Source organism: Nomascus leucogenys, chromosome 14 (genome assembly GCF_006542625.1).
Source record: "Nomascus leucogenys isolate Asia chromosome 14, Asia_NLE_v1, whole genome shotgun sequence".
NCBI lineage: Eukaryota > Metazoa > Chordata > Mammalia > Primates > Hylobatidae > Nomascus > Nomascus leucogenys.
Window position 1 is genome coordinate 29,775,404 of NC_044394.1, and position 13,905 is coordinate 29,789,308.

A 13,905-nucleotide genomic window follows, 5' to 3' on the forward strand; every position below is an offset into this window, starting at 1 on the left:
TAAGCCATTTATGTGTAATAAGTGTACGCTTTTACTTTTCACAAAGTGAGAAGAAAACACCAGGGGTGTAGGAGCAGGGTGGTAATTAGGGCCCAATGGAAGACTCTCTGTAGCGGTTACTAGTCACTTTGGATGACCATGTCTTTTCTTGGCTGTCCTGTGAGCCATCAGAAATTCTCTCAGCTAATTGCACCTTGGTCATCTAGAGCAACGGCCAGCAAACTATGGCTCACAGGCCAAAGCCAGCCCACTGCCTGTTTCTGTATGGCCCGTGGGTAGTGCCCCAGCACATTAGCAGCATAAGCCACAGAAGCCAAGCTTGGGTGTTTCCCTCCACCCCTGTCAGGGCTGACTTGCCCATGAGGCACAGGACTCGCAAGGCCTGAGGCCCACAATGCTTTTAGGGGCCCACAAAATTTTCTTTAGTATTATTTTTTTTGAAACAAGGTGTCGCTCTGTCGCCCAGGCTGGAGTACGGTAGCGTGATTACAGCTCACTGTAGCCTCCATCTTCTGGGCTTAAGCGATTGTCCCGCCTCAGCCTCCCAAAGTGCTGGGATTACAGGCATGAGGTACACTGCTCCAGCCCCACAAAAATATTTTCATTTACTTTTAAATCAGAAAAATGTCCCCAGGACATTGGGATGATGCGAACAGGTGGCTTGACACTCATAGCAGGAACGCATGGATGATTTTCCTATTAATCAGTTTTTGGTCTGCAACAAAATGAGGTACTGAAATTCTGGCAAGTCTTTGCCGAGCCCTGGGATGACTTGGGCTTGTAGGGCTCCCCAGGGGAGAACCTTGGGCTTGTACGGCCCCCATTAGCAGAACCTACCTCCACCCCCCATACCCCTACAAACAGAGAAAGTGGACATAGCAGGGCCTCTTCCTCAATAAAGTGTTAGCTGAGGAGTCACTTGTCCAGGAACCCCTGATCTCACCCATTTCCACTTCACTAAAGCACACTGAAAAGCATTAGCCTGATACGTACAAGATACCTGATGTATACATATCCATGGAGATTTAAGAAAGAAAGCAACCATTAACTGCTAAAATGCTTCCCTGGTAGCTCAGCTCTTCCATCAAAACCCAAATCCAATCTGTCCCTAAGAGTGAGAGTCAAGGACAAGAGCACACCCATTTTTAGTAAATCCATGGCCTGCTGGGAACATGAGTCATTGCCCCTGGGTACCCAGCACCACTTTATAAATATAGAAGACAGTATGAAGTGACAAATGGATGAAGAAGTTTAAAAATCTTTAGAGGACTGAATCGTTGTTATCATTCCTTATTTCTAATGTTTTGTAGCGTTTTCCTTCAGACAAAATTCCCTGTGTTCCCCAGTAGGCCGCAAGATGGGAGCAGGACCATGAGAGAGTGAGCCGGCTGCACTCTGGGGCTGACTCGGTAGTAGCCGTGTGTCCTTGGGCTGGCCACTTCCCCTTCTTGGCCTCGTTTTCCTCACCTGTGAACTGTGGGGTTGGACGAGATGGTCCCTGAGTTCTAAGTCTCTTCTGCTCCACTGCTGATAGAATGTGAAGGAAAATTGGAAAGGAAGACTTTCCAAGAGGGACAGCAGAACAGGAATAAGAGTCCAGAGTGGCACTTTTCTTTCCTGTGGTTCCCAATCTGGATGCATATTACACTACTCTGGGAACCCTGAAAAATCCCATGCCCAGGCCATACCCGAAAGCAAATAATCAAAATCTCTGGGAGTGGGACCCAAGCACCAGTATTTTCAAAACTGCCCAGGGGTTTCAGCCAAGGCTGAGAACTGCCGGGTCAGCAGCACTGTGGGCAGCCTAGGAATTCTGCATTTAACAAGCTCCTGGCAAATACTTGGGCATGTGAGTGTTTGAGAATCACAGACCTAGTACCCTCAGCATCTGTGGGCACCCTGGTTCATGGTCTTTTCTGGAAAACTCCATTCTAGGTAATATCCCAAAAGCCTCTAACTACAGTGGCCATGGATGACCTCATTTGAGGGAAAATCTGCTCTTGTTTACACTCTGTCGGCCAAGGAGATGATCTTTCCCCAGACAAAACTGAAATGCAGGCCGGGCATAGTGGCTCACGCCTGTCATCCCAGCACTTTGGGAGGCTGAGGCAGGTAGATCACCTGAGATCAGGAGTTCAAGGCCAGCCTGACCAACATGGTGAAACCCCGTCTCTACAAAAATTAGCCAGGTGTGGTGGCGTACGCCTGTAGTCCCAGCTACTCAGGAGGCTGAGACAGGAGAATTGCTTGAACCCAGGAGGCGGAGGTTGCAGTGAGCTGAGATCACACCACTGCACTCCAGCCTGGGCAATAGTGTGAGACTCTGTAAGTGCCTCTATTGGTGTCTTGCAATACAATGTCTCAAAAACAAAAAACAAAAAAACTGCAATGCAATTCATACTCTGGTTGTTGTAACATCGACGATTACAGAATCATCATTTCCATTTTTCATCTTGCTGACTACCTGTGGTTCCATTAAGAATCAAGAATTCTTTTTTTTTTTTTTTGAGATGGAGTCTCGCTGTGTTGCCCAGGCTGGAGTGGAGTGGCTCGATCTTGGCTCACTGCAACCTCTGCCTCCCAGGTTCAAGCAATTCTCTTGCCTCAGCCTCTTGAGTAGCTGTAACGACAGGCGTGCGCCACCATGCCCAGCTAATTTTTCTATTTTTAGTAGAGAAGAGGTTTCACCATATTGGCCAGGCTGGTCTCAAACTCCGGACCTCATGATACGCCCGCCTTGGCCTCCCAAAGTGCTGGGATTACAGGTGTGAGCCACCAACCCTGGCCGAGAATCAAGAATTCTTTAAGAAGAGACAGTCTTTGAATGGGAAGCTGGCCTCCAGCCACAAATGCTACTTACTACAAAAACCCACGAGGTTACTTATTTGAAAGCCTCAGACAATGCCTGTGGAAAGAGGAAGAAAAGCCACATTCACAAGGATAAATAGGGCAGAGTAGAAACCCTATCCACTGGTTCTCAATGTTGAAGGCTCATTAGATTCATCCATGCTAAAAAAAAAAAAACACCAGCACTCGGCCCACAAAGATTCTGATTAAATTGATTTGGGTTTGTGCCTGAATACTGGAATTTTCTTTTCTTTTTAAATTTTTATAAAGGGGAAAGTGGCCTGGTATGGTGGCTCACTCCTGTAATCCCAGCACTTTGGGAGGCCAAGGCAGTAGAATCACTTGAGCCCAGGCGTTCGAGACTAGCCTAGGTAACATAGTGAGACTCTGTCTCTAAAAAAAATTTAAAAAATTAGCCAGGTGTGGTAGCACATGCCTGTGGTCTCAGCTACTCGGGAGGCTGAGGTGGGATGATCATTTGAACCCAGGAGGTAAAGGCTGCAGTGACCCATGTTCATGCTGCTGCATTTCAGCCTAGGAAACAGAGTGAGACCTTGTCTTAAAAAAAAAGCCAATACACCACTAGGGTCAGTAAGGTGGGTGGAATCCTGGGGTCCTCCAAACTTCCCTGGCCTTCTCTCCACTTTCCTCTTTATTTTTGTTTTGTTTTTTGCCATATACTGGCATTTTAAAAAAGAGCCCAGGCATTGTGCAGTGGCTCACGCCTGTAATCCCAGCACTTTAAGAGGCTGAGGCAGGCGGATCACCTGAGGTCAGGAGTTCAAGACCAGCCTGGCCAACATGGTGAGGCCCCATCTCTACTAAAGATAAAAAAAAAAATTAGCCAGGCATGGTGGCACTCGCCTGTAATCCCAGCTACTCAGGAGGCTGAGGCAGGAGAATTGCTTGAACCCTGGAGGCGGAGGTTGCAGTGAGCCGAGATTGTGCCACTGCACTCCAGCCTGGGCAAGGGAGACTCCATCTCTAAATAAATAAATATGTTTTAAAAGAGCCCAGGCGATTCTACAGTAACACACAAACAAGGCTGCAAACCCTGGACTGGCCGCTTCACGTCCCTTTCTTAGTACAGGTGCCTTCTCTTCCTAGTTAGTGCTATTTACATGAAGCATCTCCAGGTGACTTTCAACTTCCCTATATTCAAATGTCCTGCCATCTGCTCTTTTGCATAATAAAAGTACATATACCACACTGATTATTGCTCTGTGTAAAGCTGACGGTGCTGTTCACATCAAAAATTGCAGCACTGAAGAACAGAGTTCATGCAGATTTTTACAACATGCATCAGCTACAGTGAGTATTCTTGCATGCTTTTAGCCAATGCGAGCTCTCATGGCACGCTGTACTGTAAGCTCCAGGTCGGTGTGCACTTCTGTTTTGTTCCTGCATTTCAAGCCATGCGAACTGACATGTTTTCTTCCCCATGGCATTTGTTTGTTGATGGTACCAGCTGTCAAAAACCAAGCAAGTGGCAGTGCTAGAGGTGCCACAAAAGTGCGAAGGAAGTGTTAGGCTGGATGTCAAAATGAACACCTTGGAGAACTAGATGATGGAACAGACGGTAAAAATCAGCTAAACATCAGAGAAAATGGAGGAAGAGGTCAAAACTGTGAACAGGAACTAGAAGAAAGTGTAGCAGAAAAAGACTTGTCACAAACTTCGAGAGATTTGGAGAAAATGATGTCAAAACACATCTTCCTCAAGCCCATGCTGAGTATCTCTGATTTGGTTAATTTCTTGGTAAGTGTTCCAAGTACAGATAACAAAGCAGAAAAGCACTGATTACAGGGAAGAATTAAGGAATGTACAGAATTTCAGGGAGGGATAGGGAAACAGGTGGGTGGCTAATAGCCAGGAACAATGTAGTCAAGAGTTGTGAGTTTCCGCAGCAGGTGCTTGCCCACACCTGTGACATTAGGAACTGGGCAGTGGAGCCTCCCTCAGAGCTACCCCAGTCAGATCTCCCAGCAAGCTCTACCCCATACGGCCCATGCCCACCTTCCCAGCTGCAGCTTCTGAGTTTCACACAGGTGCTCTGCTTGGCAGACCTGCAAGGAAGTCTGAAAAAACAGTTTGTGGTTTTCCGTCTCTGCAGCTCAGGAAGCTACACCTGATGGGAGTTAGCTGGGCTTTGGATAGCCAACCCACAGGGTCTGGAACTGCTTCTGTTTGCAAGACGCATCCCCCTATTCCAGACAAGCTCTAGATTCCCCTAAGTGCCTATTACATGACAAAGGCAGGCTTTGTGAATGAATACGTCAAACCCTCTAATGGTGCTGCTGCCTACCAGCCAGTGGGTCTGTTTCTGTGCTGCCACCAACTTTGTTGAGCAATATTTGTCTTACAGCTATTTTGAGTATTTTATTGCATTGCCTTTGTTCTCTTATTCCACCCCTCCTTCTTCTAAATGAAAGAAGTGAAGTAACGATATTTGTGATGAGAAGTGTAGGTCTCATACATTTTATGAAACTGAAACAATTAAAATTACCAGTAGTATCCGAAGCAGCCTATCTATATCCTCAATGAGACCTCAGTGGGAAAAAAGATCTACTGCCTCTTCACCTGTAAATAACATGTGAAACTGCTAAGACTGTGTTACTGAAGAATGTGGCTAGTGGGCAAAGTGCCATTCGGAATTTTACAGTCGTCATTATCTTTCTGGGAGTGGAACCTCCCTTATAATGTGGAAGGCCATTTTCAACTTTTGCACGTTTTTACTTGGATGCCTTTTTCAGACTCTGTTAACATTTGGAATTGGATTTCACTCTACAGAGAAGCAGGAGGACAGGTGTAGAGGGGAGGAGAGGGAGGACCGTGGGTCGCAGATCGGGCCTATTCCCCTGCACTCACCACTTTGTCTGTCACTGCCAGCCCGCTCCCCCCTTTTCAGATAGCAACACCAGGCCAGGGGTGACAGCCCAGGAAGGTGGCATCCGCGGCCCTCAGCCCTCTGTCCTTGTCATTCATTCCTACCAGTCCTCAGCCTTCTTATCTGTCTAGGAGATGAAGAGCAGCTGGAAGCGGGAGGAAAGCTCCTCTCCTCTCCACCATAGTGACAAGAGGTTTGGAGGAGCTTCGGGGTGAGGCTTAGGGGGTGTCCCTCCTGTGCAAAGCCGCATGGGCTACAAAAGAGTGGATGTTTGTCCTGTCTGTGGGTCCTTCCTGGGGGCTAAAATGAAATCTTTCATTTTCTGATATCATGTCATCTCTGACTTACAAACCTACTTTCCTGTGCCATTTCTAAGACAACAGTCACTTCTAACAGAGCCAGAGTCCTACATTACTGAGGAAACCACCACCATATCCCATGCATGAAAGGGCTGGCCTGTTGTGAATAACAAACTAGTGGCCTTACAGCTACATTTAAAGACAGAGAGAGAGAGAGAGAGGCCGGGCATGGTGGCTCACGCCTGTAATCCCAACACTTTGGGAGGCTGAGGGGGGCAAATCACTTGAGGTCAGGAGTTCAAAACGAGCCTGGCCAACATGGCAAACCCCGTCTCTACTAAAAATACCAAAAAAAAAAAAAAAAAAAAATTTACCCAGGCATGGTGGCACACGCCTGTAATCCCAGCTACTTGGGAGGCTGAGGCACGAGAATCACTTGAACCTGGGAGGAGGAGGTTGCAGTGAGGCTGAGATGGCACCACTGCACTCCAGCCTGAGCAACAGAGTGAGACTCTGTCTCAAACAAACAAACAAGCAAAAAAAAACAAAAGAGAGAGAGAGAGAAATGGCTTGGAAGTTCTCCAAATAACAAAAGGTGTTTTAATGGGGTGGGAGTGGGGGGCTATGGAGTAATTATTGGAGCTAGGGGGCCACCCTGTGGCTAAGTATCAAAAAATGAAGTCCAGAATTTTTTCCCCCAAATGCATCTGCAATCTGGGCAGAAAGGAATACCAGGCCAAAATCTGTCAAATTTCTCCTCAGAATGGCCAGTTGGCCTAGAATCTTTAAGCCAAAGTGTATGCCTGACCAGCATCACCTAGAAACCTGTTAGAAATGTAAATTTTTCTGGAGGTAAGGCCTCCTGAGTCCATCTGAGTTTTAGCAAGCCCTGCAGATGATTCTGATACCAGGTAAAGTCTGAGAACCACGGGTTTACACCAGTTGGTAAAAGAGCATCTCTCTGGGCAGGGCTAGCATATAGCTGGTACTAACTGTAATTGATTATAATTATCATAAAATTCATTCATTCATTTACCAACCACTGTATTCCATTCATACAAGAAATATTTAATTTTTTTTTTTTTTTTTTTTTTTGAGACAGAGTTTCACTCTTGTTGCCCAGGCTGAAGTGCAATGGTGCGATCTTGGCTCACTGCAACCTCTTCCTCCCGGGTTCAAGCGATTCTCCTGCCTCAGCCTCCTGAGTAACTGGGATTACAGGCACCAGGCACCAGGCCCAGCTAATTTTTGTATTTTTAATAGAGACAGGGTTTCACCACGTTGGCCAGGCTGGTCTCGAACTCCTGACCTCAGGTGATCCACCTGCCTCAGCCTCCCAAAATGCTGGGATTACAGGCGTGAGCCACCACACCCGGCCAAGAAATACTTCTTGTGTGTTTAAAGAGCAGAAAGAAGGCTTATGTGATGGGTAGAGTGGCTGAGGGGAGCATGCAGGAATAAGTCCTGAGAGGTAGGAAGGGCCAGACGGCATGTTGAGGACTTGTGTATCACAAGAGCCACTGGAAGATACTGAGCAGGAAGAGATGTGATGAGACCGTCTTCCTATAAACAGTTGCTGCAGCTACTGGATACAGAACAGTGATGGAAGCAGGAGATCGGCTAAGAGGCTAATAAAAAGAGAGCGGTGACTTGGATCGGGGTGTAGCAGTGGAAGTATTGAGATGGCTGGATTCTGGATAGATTTTGAAGATAGAGCTGACAGAATTTACAGATGGATAGGATGTGAGATGAGGCCCAAAGGAATCTAGGATGACTCCAAGGTTTTGTGCCTGAGCAAAACTCTATTTAGTGAGAAATAATTAACTGCCCACTAAGGATGCACTTAAGATGTATCTCATAGTTCAACTTCAGTAGTTTTTGTAACACAGTTAAAATGTGTCAGTAGGAAAGACCAATAAAATTAAGATTATGGGTCAATTTTGCTTCCACCCAATTTACCTGTTTCTGCATTTTAAATATGTCACCTTCTTTTATAAAAATATGTGCTTGTATTTCAGCAAGTAGCTTTGAATTTCATAAACGATCCTTTTTTTTTTCTTTTTTTTTTTTGAGATAGGGTCTCGCTCCGTCACCCAGGCTGGAGTGCAGTGGCATAATCTCGGCTCACTGCAATCTCTGCCTCCCAGATTCAAGCAATTCTCCTGCCTCAGCCTCCCAAGTAGCTGGGTTTACAGGCATGCACCACTATGCCTGGCTATTTTTTGTATTTTTAGTAGAGACGGGGTTTGCCATTGTTGGCCAGGCTGCTCTCAAACTCCTGACCTCAGGTTATCCACTCACACCCCTCACCTCAGCCTCCCAAAGTGCTAGGATTACAGGCATGAGCCACTGTGCCTGGCCTCGACAATACTTTCATATCCTGGTATACTACAGTGAAGGTAGGGGTTGTACTTAAGGTAATCAAGGGCTATTGTCTTTTAAATTGATATATAATAGTTGTACATGTATGGGGGATATGTAGTCTTCATTACAGAAGTAGAAATAGGTCTTCTTTATCAATTTGCTACTTTTATTCTTCTTGTGGTACAAATTAGCAGCAATTATGTGTGCCTGCAAAGACATATTTTCATGTATAATACAGCCATACACCCCGCTTAATTCAGCAGCCCAGATCCCTGACAACCTCAACCATTTGGAACTCAGGTATGAATTCCCAAACTATACTCAGGAGCTTAAGGGATGTGTCTAAAATTAAGGTTAATGAGTTAACAAGCTTAATTATTTTGTTTCCTCTGGCAAACTTCCAGTCTTCCTGGGTTTAATCCAATAGAAGAAATGGTTATTGAGTGCCTACTTGTACAGGGCACCCTGTTAGGCTGTGAGCGGGGTACAGGGAGAGCTGAGAACAGATCATAATTCCATGGGAAGGGAGGAAGCAGACATGCTGACCGCAGCAAGATGGAAGGAAACAGAATGATCGCCAGCTAGAAAAGAATAAAAGCCTCTGAGCTCTCGAATTAGCACTAATAACACCAGAAAATTAAATAGCCCCCAAGGCTGGAGTACAGCCACGACAGTGCCTGGGGTTTCATAACAATGACTGAGTCGTAAAATTAAAAGAACAGAAAAAGTTAAGATGTTACTAACTCAATTTCCTATGGCACAGAATGATATCAGACATTTTAGAAAAAAGTCTAATTAAAACAATTAGCATTTCATTTCAAGGGGTCATTTTAAATTGCCTGAATAATTAATTACATCCAGACTTTCTTTTTTTTTCTTTTTGAGACAAAGTCTCCCTCTTGTCCCCCAGTCTGGAATGCAATGGCGCGATCTTGGCTCACTGCAACCTCTGCCTCCCAGGTTCAAGTGATTCTCCTGCCTCAGCCTCCCGAGTAGCTGGGATTACAGGTATCTACCACCATGCCCAACTAATTTTTTGTATTTTAAGTAGAAATGGGGTTTCACCATGTTGGCCAGGCTGGTCTCGAACTCCTGACCTCAGGTGATCCGCCTGCCTCGACCTGCCAAAGTGCTGGGATTACAGGCGTCAGTCACTGCGCCCAGCCCAGATGATCTCATGTTACAGGAATTAACAGGATAGGCCGGGTGCAGTGGCTCATGCCTGTAATCCCAGCACTTTGGGGAGGCCGAGGCAGGCAGATCACAAGGTCAGGAGATCGAGACCATCTTGGCCAATATGGTGAAACCCCCCCGCCCCACTAAAAAAATACAAAAAGTTAGCTGGGTGTGGTGGTGCATGCCTGTAATCCCAGCTACTTGGGAGGCTGAGGCAGGGGAATCACTTGAACCCAGGAGGCGCAGGTTGCAGTGAGCTGAGATCGCGTCACTGCACTCCAGCCTGGTGACACAGCAAGACTCTGTCTCAAAAAAAAAAAAAAGGAATTAATAGGGTTACTATAAAGGAAGAATTTTTTTTTGAGACAGAGTCTAGCTCTGTCGCCCAAGCTAGAGTGCAGTGGTGCAATCTCGGCTCACTGCCAGCTCCACCTCCCGGGTTCACGCCATTCTCCTGCCTCAGCCTCCCAAGTAGCTGGGACTACGGGTGCCCGCCACCACGCCCAGCTAATTTTTTGTATTTTTAGTAGAGATGGGGTTTCACCGTGTTAGCCAGGATGGTCTCAATCTCCTGACCTCGTGATCCGCCCAACTCGGCCTCCCAAAGTGCTGGGATTACAGGCGTGAGCCATTGCGCCCGGCCTAAAGGATGAATTTGAAAATGGAATCTTGATGGGCCAAATAGACTGCTAGTCTTTGGATATTTTTACATTAATGGGCTACCTTAGAGATGAGGGTTTGGGAATAGAAGGAATAATTGCTAACTTTAATTTTATTTTCTTTGATTTGCTCCCTAGAATTTTTTTCTTCTTTTTTAAAAACCTTTATTAGAGAAATTTAAAAATATAAAAGTAAGCAAAGAGCATAAAGAATGTTTCGTACGGTATCCATCACCCACTACTGAATCCCACTTCATCTAAACCCATCCACATCCTCCTGCATTACTTTGAAGCAAATCCTAGATATCATATAATTTTATCCATAAATATTTCACTGTGTATCTCTTAACAGTCAAGGGGTCTTTCTTTAAAATCCTCAAAATTCCATTATCCTAACCAAAAACATCAATGGTGATTATTTAATATAATCAAATATCTACTCCAAGTTCAAATTCCCAATTGCTTTATAAAATTATATTTTTTTAAGAGACAAGGTCTTGCTACGTTGCCCAGGTTGGTCTCCATCTCTTGGGTTCAAGTGATATTCCTGTCTCAGCCTCCCAAGTAGCTGGTATTACAGATGCACACCACCACACTCAGCTAAAGTGATAACTTTTAAAGAGTTTATTTGAATTAGAATCTGCAACTGATTGATGTGTTTCTTAGTCTGTATGTTCCCCCAACCCCATTCAAAATGTTTTCGTTGAAATTAATTTTTTGAGTCCAGCAGGAAATTTGGCCTGGAGAGTTTCCCACAATCTGGTTTTGGCTGATTACAACTCTGGTGGCATCATCGAATGTGTTCCTCTCCTCTCCTTTGAGTTCCTATAAATTGGTTGTTGGAAAAAGAGGCTCATTTAGATTCAGGTTCCATGTTTTTGCAAGACTACTTCATGGGCAGTGATGTGCTCTAGCAGAAGGCTCCTCGTGTCCATTTGTCTCTTTTTTTTCTTATGCTGACAATTCATGCTTGATAGCGAGAGCCTTTACTACATTAAGGGTTGTCAAATGATGAGAGACTAATTCCACAGTTCCTTATATAATATAGCAAGCTCCCTATACTTAAAGAGAAAACACCCTTCATCTTCTATTTTGTTCCCAGTGGTACAGTTCATACAGAAGAACAAGATAAATACTTAAATTTTTTATTTACAAGTATTCAAAATAATGAGTTGCTTTCCTAGCATCCCCCAACAGAAACAACACATTTCTTTTTAGCAATATTATTAACTCATAGCTTTAAATATATTTGATGTGTTTTAATCCCTTGCAGTTTTTAATCCATGTTGATGTTGAAATCACCCCATCTTTGGCCAATCAAGTCAAGCTCCCGAATCCTTTTAGCGTGACCTCAATTTTCATTGAAAGCTTCAGAGTGCTTTGGTATAACAAGTTCTTCCAGGTTCATCTCAGATGTTTCCTGCCCAAGACCTGGACCCAGTGATTTCTCCAAATTGTACTGGTTCCTTTTAGTGGGAAATGGTCTTGTGAGGCCACAGTCTAGAGGCTAGGGGTGCTCATTACTGTAGGATTGGTCACCGTTTCTAGGTATTTTCCATAGAGAGAGCCAGGAAATACATTCTGAATTCATACTGATGGTTCCTATTCAACATCGGGGCAATTTCAGTTTTGTTACAAGTGTAAAGAAAAAAGTTAATAATAATAATAAAATCAGGATAGCAGCATTTTTACTTAACCCTTTCTGTCTTACATCTACATGCCCTTTCTCCCACACTGAGAATTCTGGTATTCATTGACTCTGAGAATGACAGAATGATAAGGTCACATATTGTACTGCTTTATCATATATCATACCACAATAAATACTCAACAGAGTAACAATTCTGCTGGCAAAAATATGATTGCTATAAACAGCTTGATACATCATTATTTAATGTTTTAAAATATGTATGTGTTTATATCTTTTAAAAATATAGTTGCATATTCTATATACTTTTTTCTACCTTGTTTTTTGTTTTTTTTTTTTTGAGACAAGATCTCACTCTGTTGCCCAGGCTGGAGTACAATGGCGTGATCACGGCTCACTGCAGCCTCAACCTCCTAAGCTCAAGGGATCCTCCCACCTTAGCCTCCCAAGTAGCTGGGACCACAGGTGCCTGCCACCATGCCTGGCTAATTTTTGGATTTTTTTAGAGATGGGGGTCTCACTTTGTTTCCAGGCTGGTCTCAAACTCCTGGGCTCAAGCAATCTTCACCTCAGCCTCCAAAAGTGCTGGGATTACAGGGGTGAACAACTGCAACTGGCCCTACCTTGCTTTTTTCACTTCACACTGTATATTGAAGATCACTCCTTGGTAGTATTTAGATATAGTTTTCATGCTTGGTTTACCATGTGCCATATACTGTGCTAAGTGGTTGTATTAGGCCATTCTTGCATTCCTATAAATACCTGACAGACTGGGTAATTTATAAAGAAAAGAGGTTTAGGCTGGGCACGGTGGCTCACACCTGTAATCCCAGCACTTTGGGAGTTCGAGGCAGGCAGATCACAAGGTCAGGAGATCGAGACCATCCTGGCCAACATGGTGAAACCCTGTCTCTACAAAAATTAGCTAGGCTTGGTGGTGCGTGTCTGTAATCCCAGTTACTTGGGAGGCCGAGGCAGGAGAATCGCTTGAACCAGGGCAGTGAGCCAAGATCATGCCACAGCACTCCAGCCTGGCAACAGAGCGAGAATCCATCTCAAAAAAAAAAAAGAAGTTTAATTGGCTTACAGTGCTACAGCCTGTATGGGAAGCATGGCCCCAGTATCTGCTCTGGAGAGAGGCCTCAGGAAGGTTTTACTCATAGTGGAAGGAGAAGCAAGAACAGGCACTTCACATGACGAAAGCAGGAGCAAAGTGGGTGGGTTGGGGACAGGTGCCACACACTTTTAAATGACCAGATCTTGCAAGGACTCACTATCATGAAGACAGCACCAAGCCATGAGGGATCCGCCCCCATGATCCAAACACCTCTCACCAGGCCCCACCTCCACCATTGGGGATTACATTTCAACATGAGATTTGAGTGAAGACAAATATCCAAGCTATATCAGTGGTTTATACAGATTATCCCATTTAATCCTCAGAATGATCCAGTGAGGTTGCCACTGTTATAATTGCCATTTTATAAATGAAATTTGAGTTTCACTTGAAACTCAACATGTAACTCAATTTCATTTGAAACATGAGAAATTGAAAGTTAAGTAATTTGTCCAAGGTCATCAAGCTGAGAAGCAGTGAATAATCTTTTTTTTTTTTTTTTTTTTTTTTTGAGATGGAGTCTCACTCTGTCACCTAGGCTGGGGTGCAGTGCTGCAATCTCAGCTCACTGCAACCTCTGCCTCCCGGGTTCAAGTGATTCTCCTACCTCAGCCTCCCGAGTAGCTGGGATTATAGGCACTCACCATCACACCTAGCTAATTTTTTGTATTTTTAGTAGAGACAGGGTTTCACCATGTTGGCCAGGCTGGTCTCAAACTCCTGACTTTAAGTGATCTGCCTGCCTCAGCCACCCAAAGTGCTGGGATTACAGGCATGAGCCACCATGCCCAGCCCAGTGAATAATCTTTTAAGATAGAGGGAGAAAACTGATAAATTTTATATATTCATTATTCACATATATCTATATCTCTAGTTAGCATAGAGGCAGAGAAATAATTTACACCAGT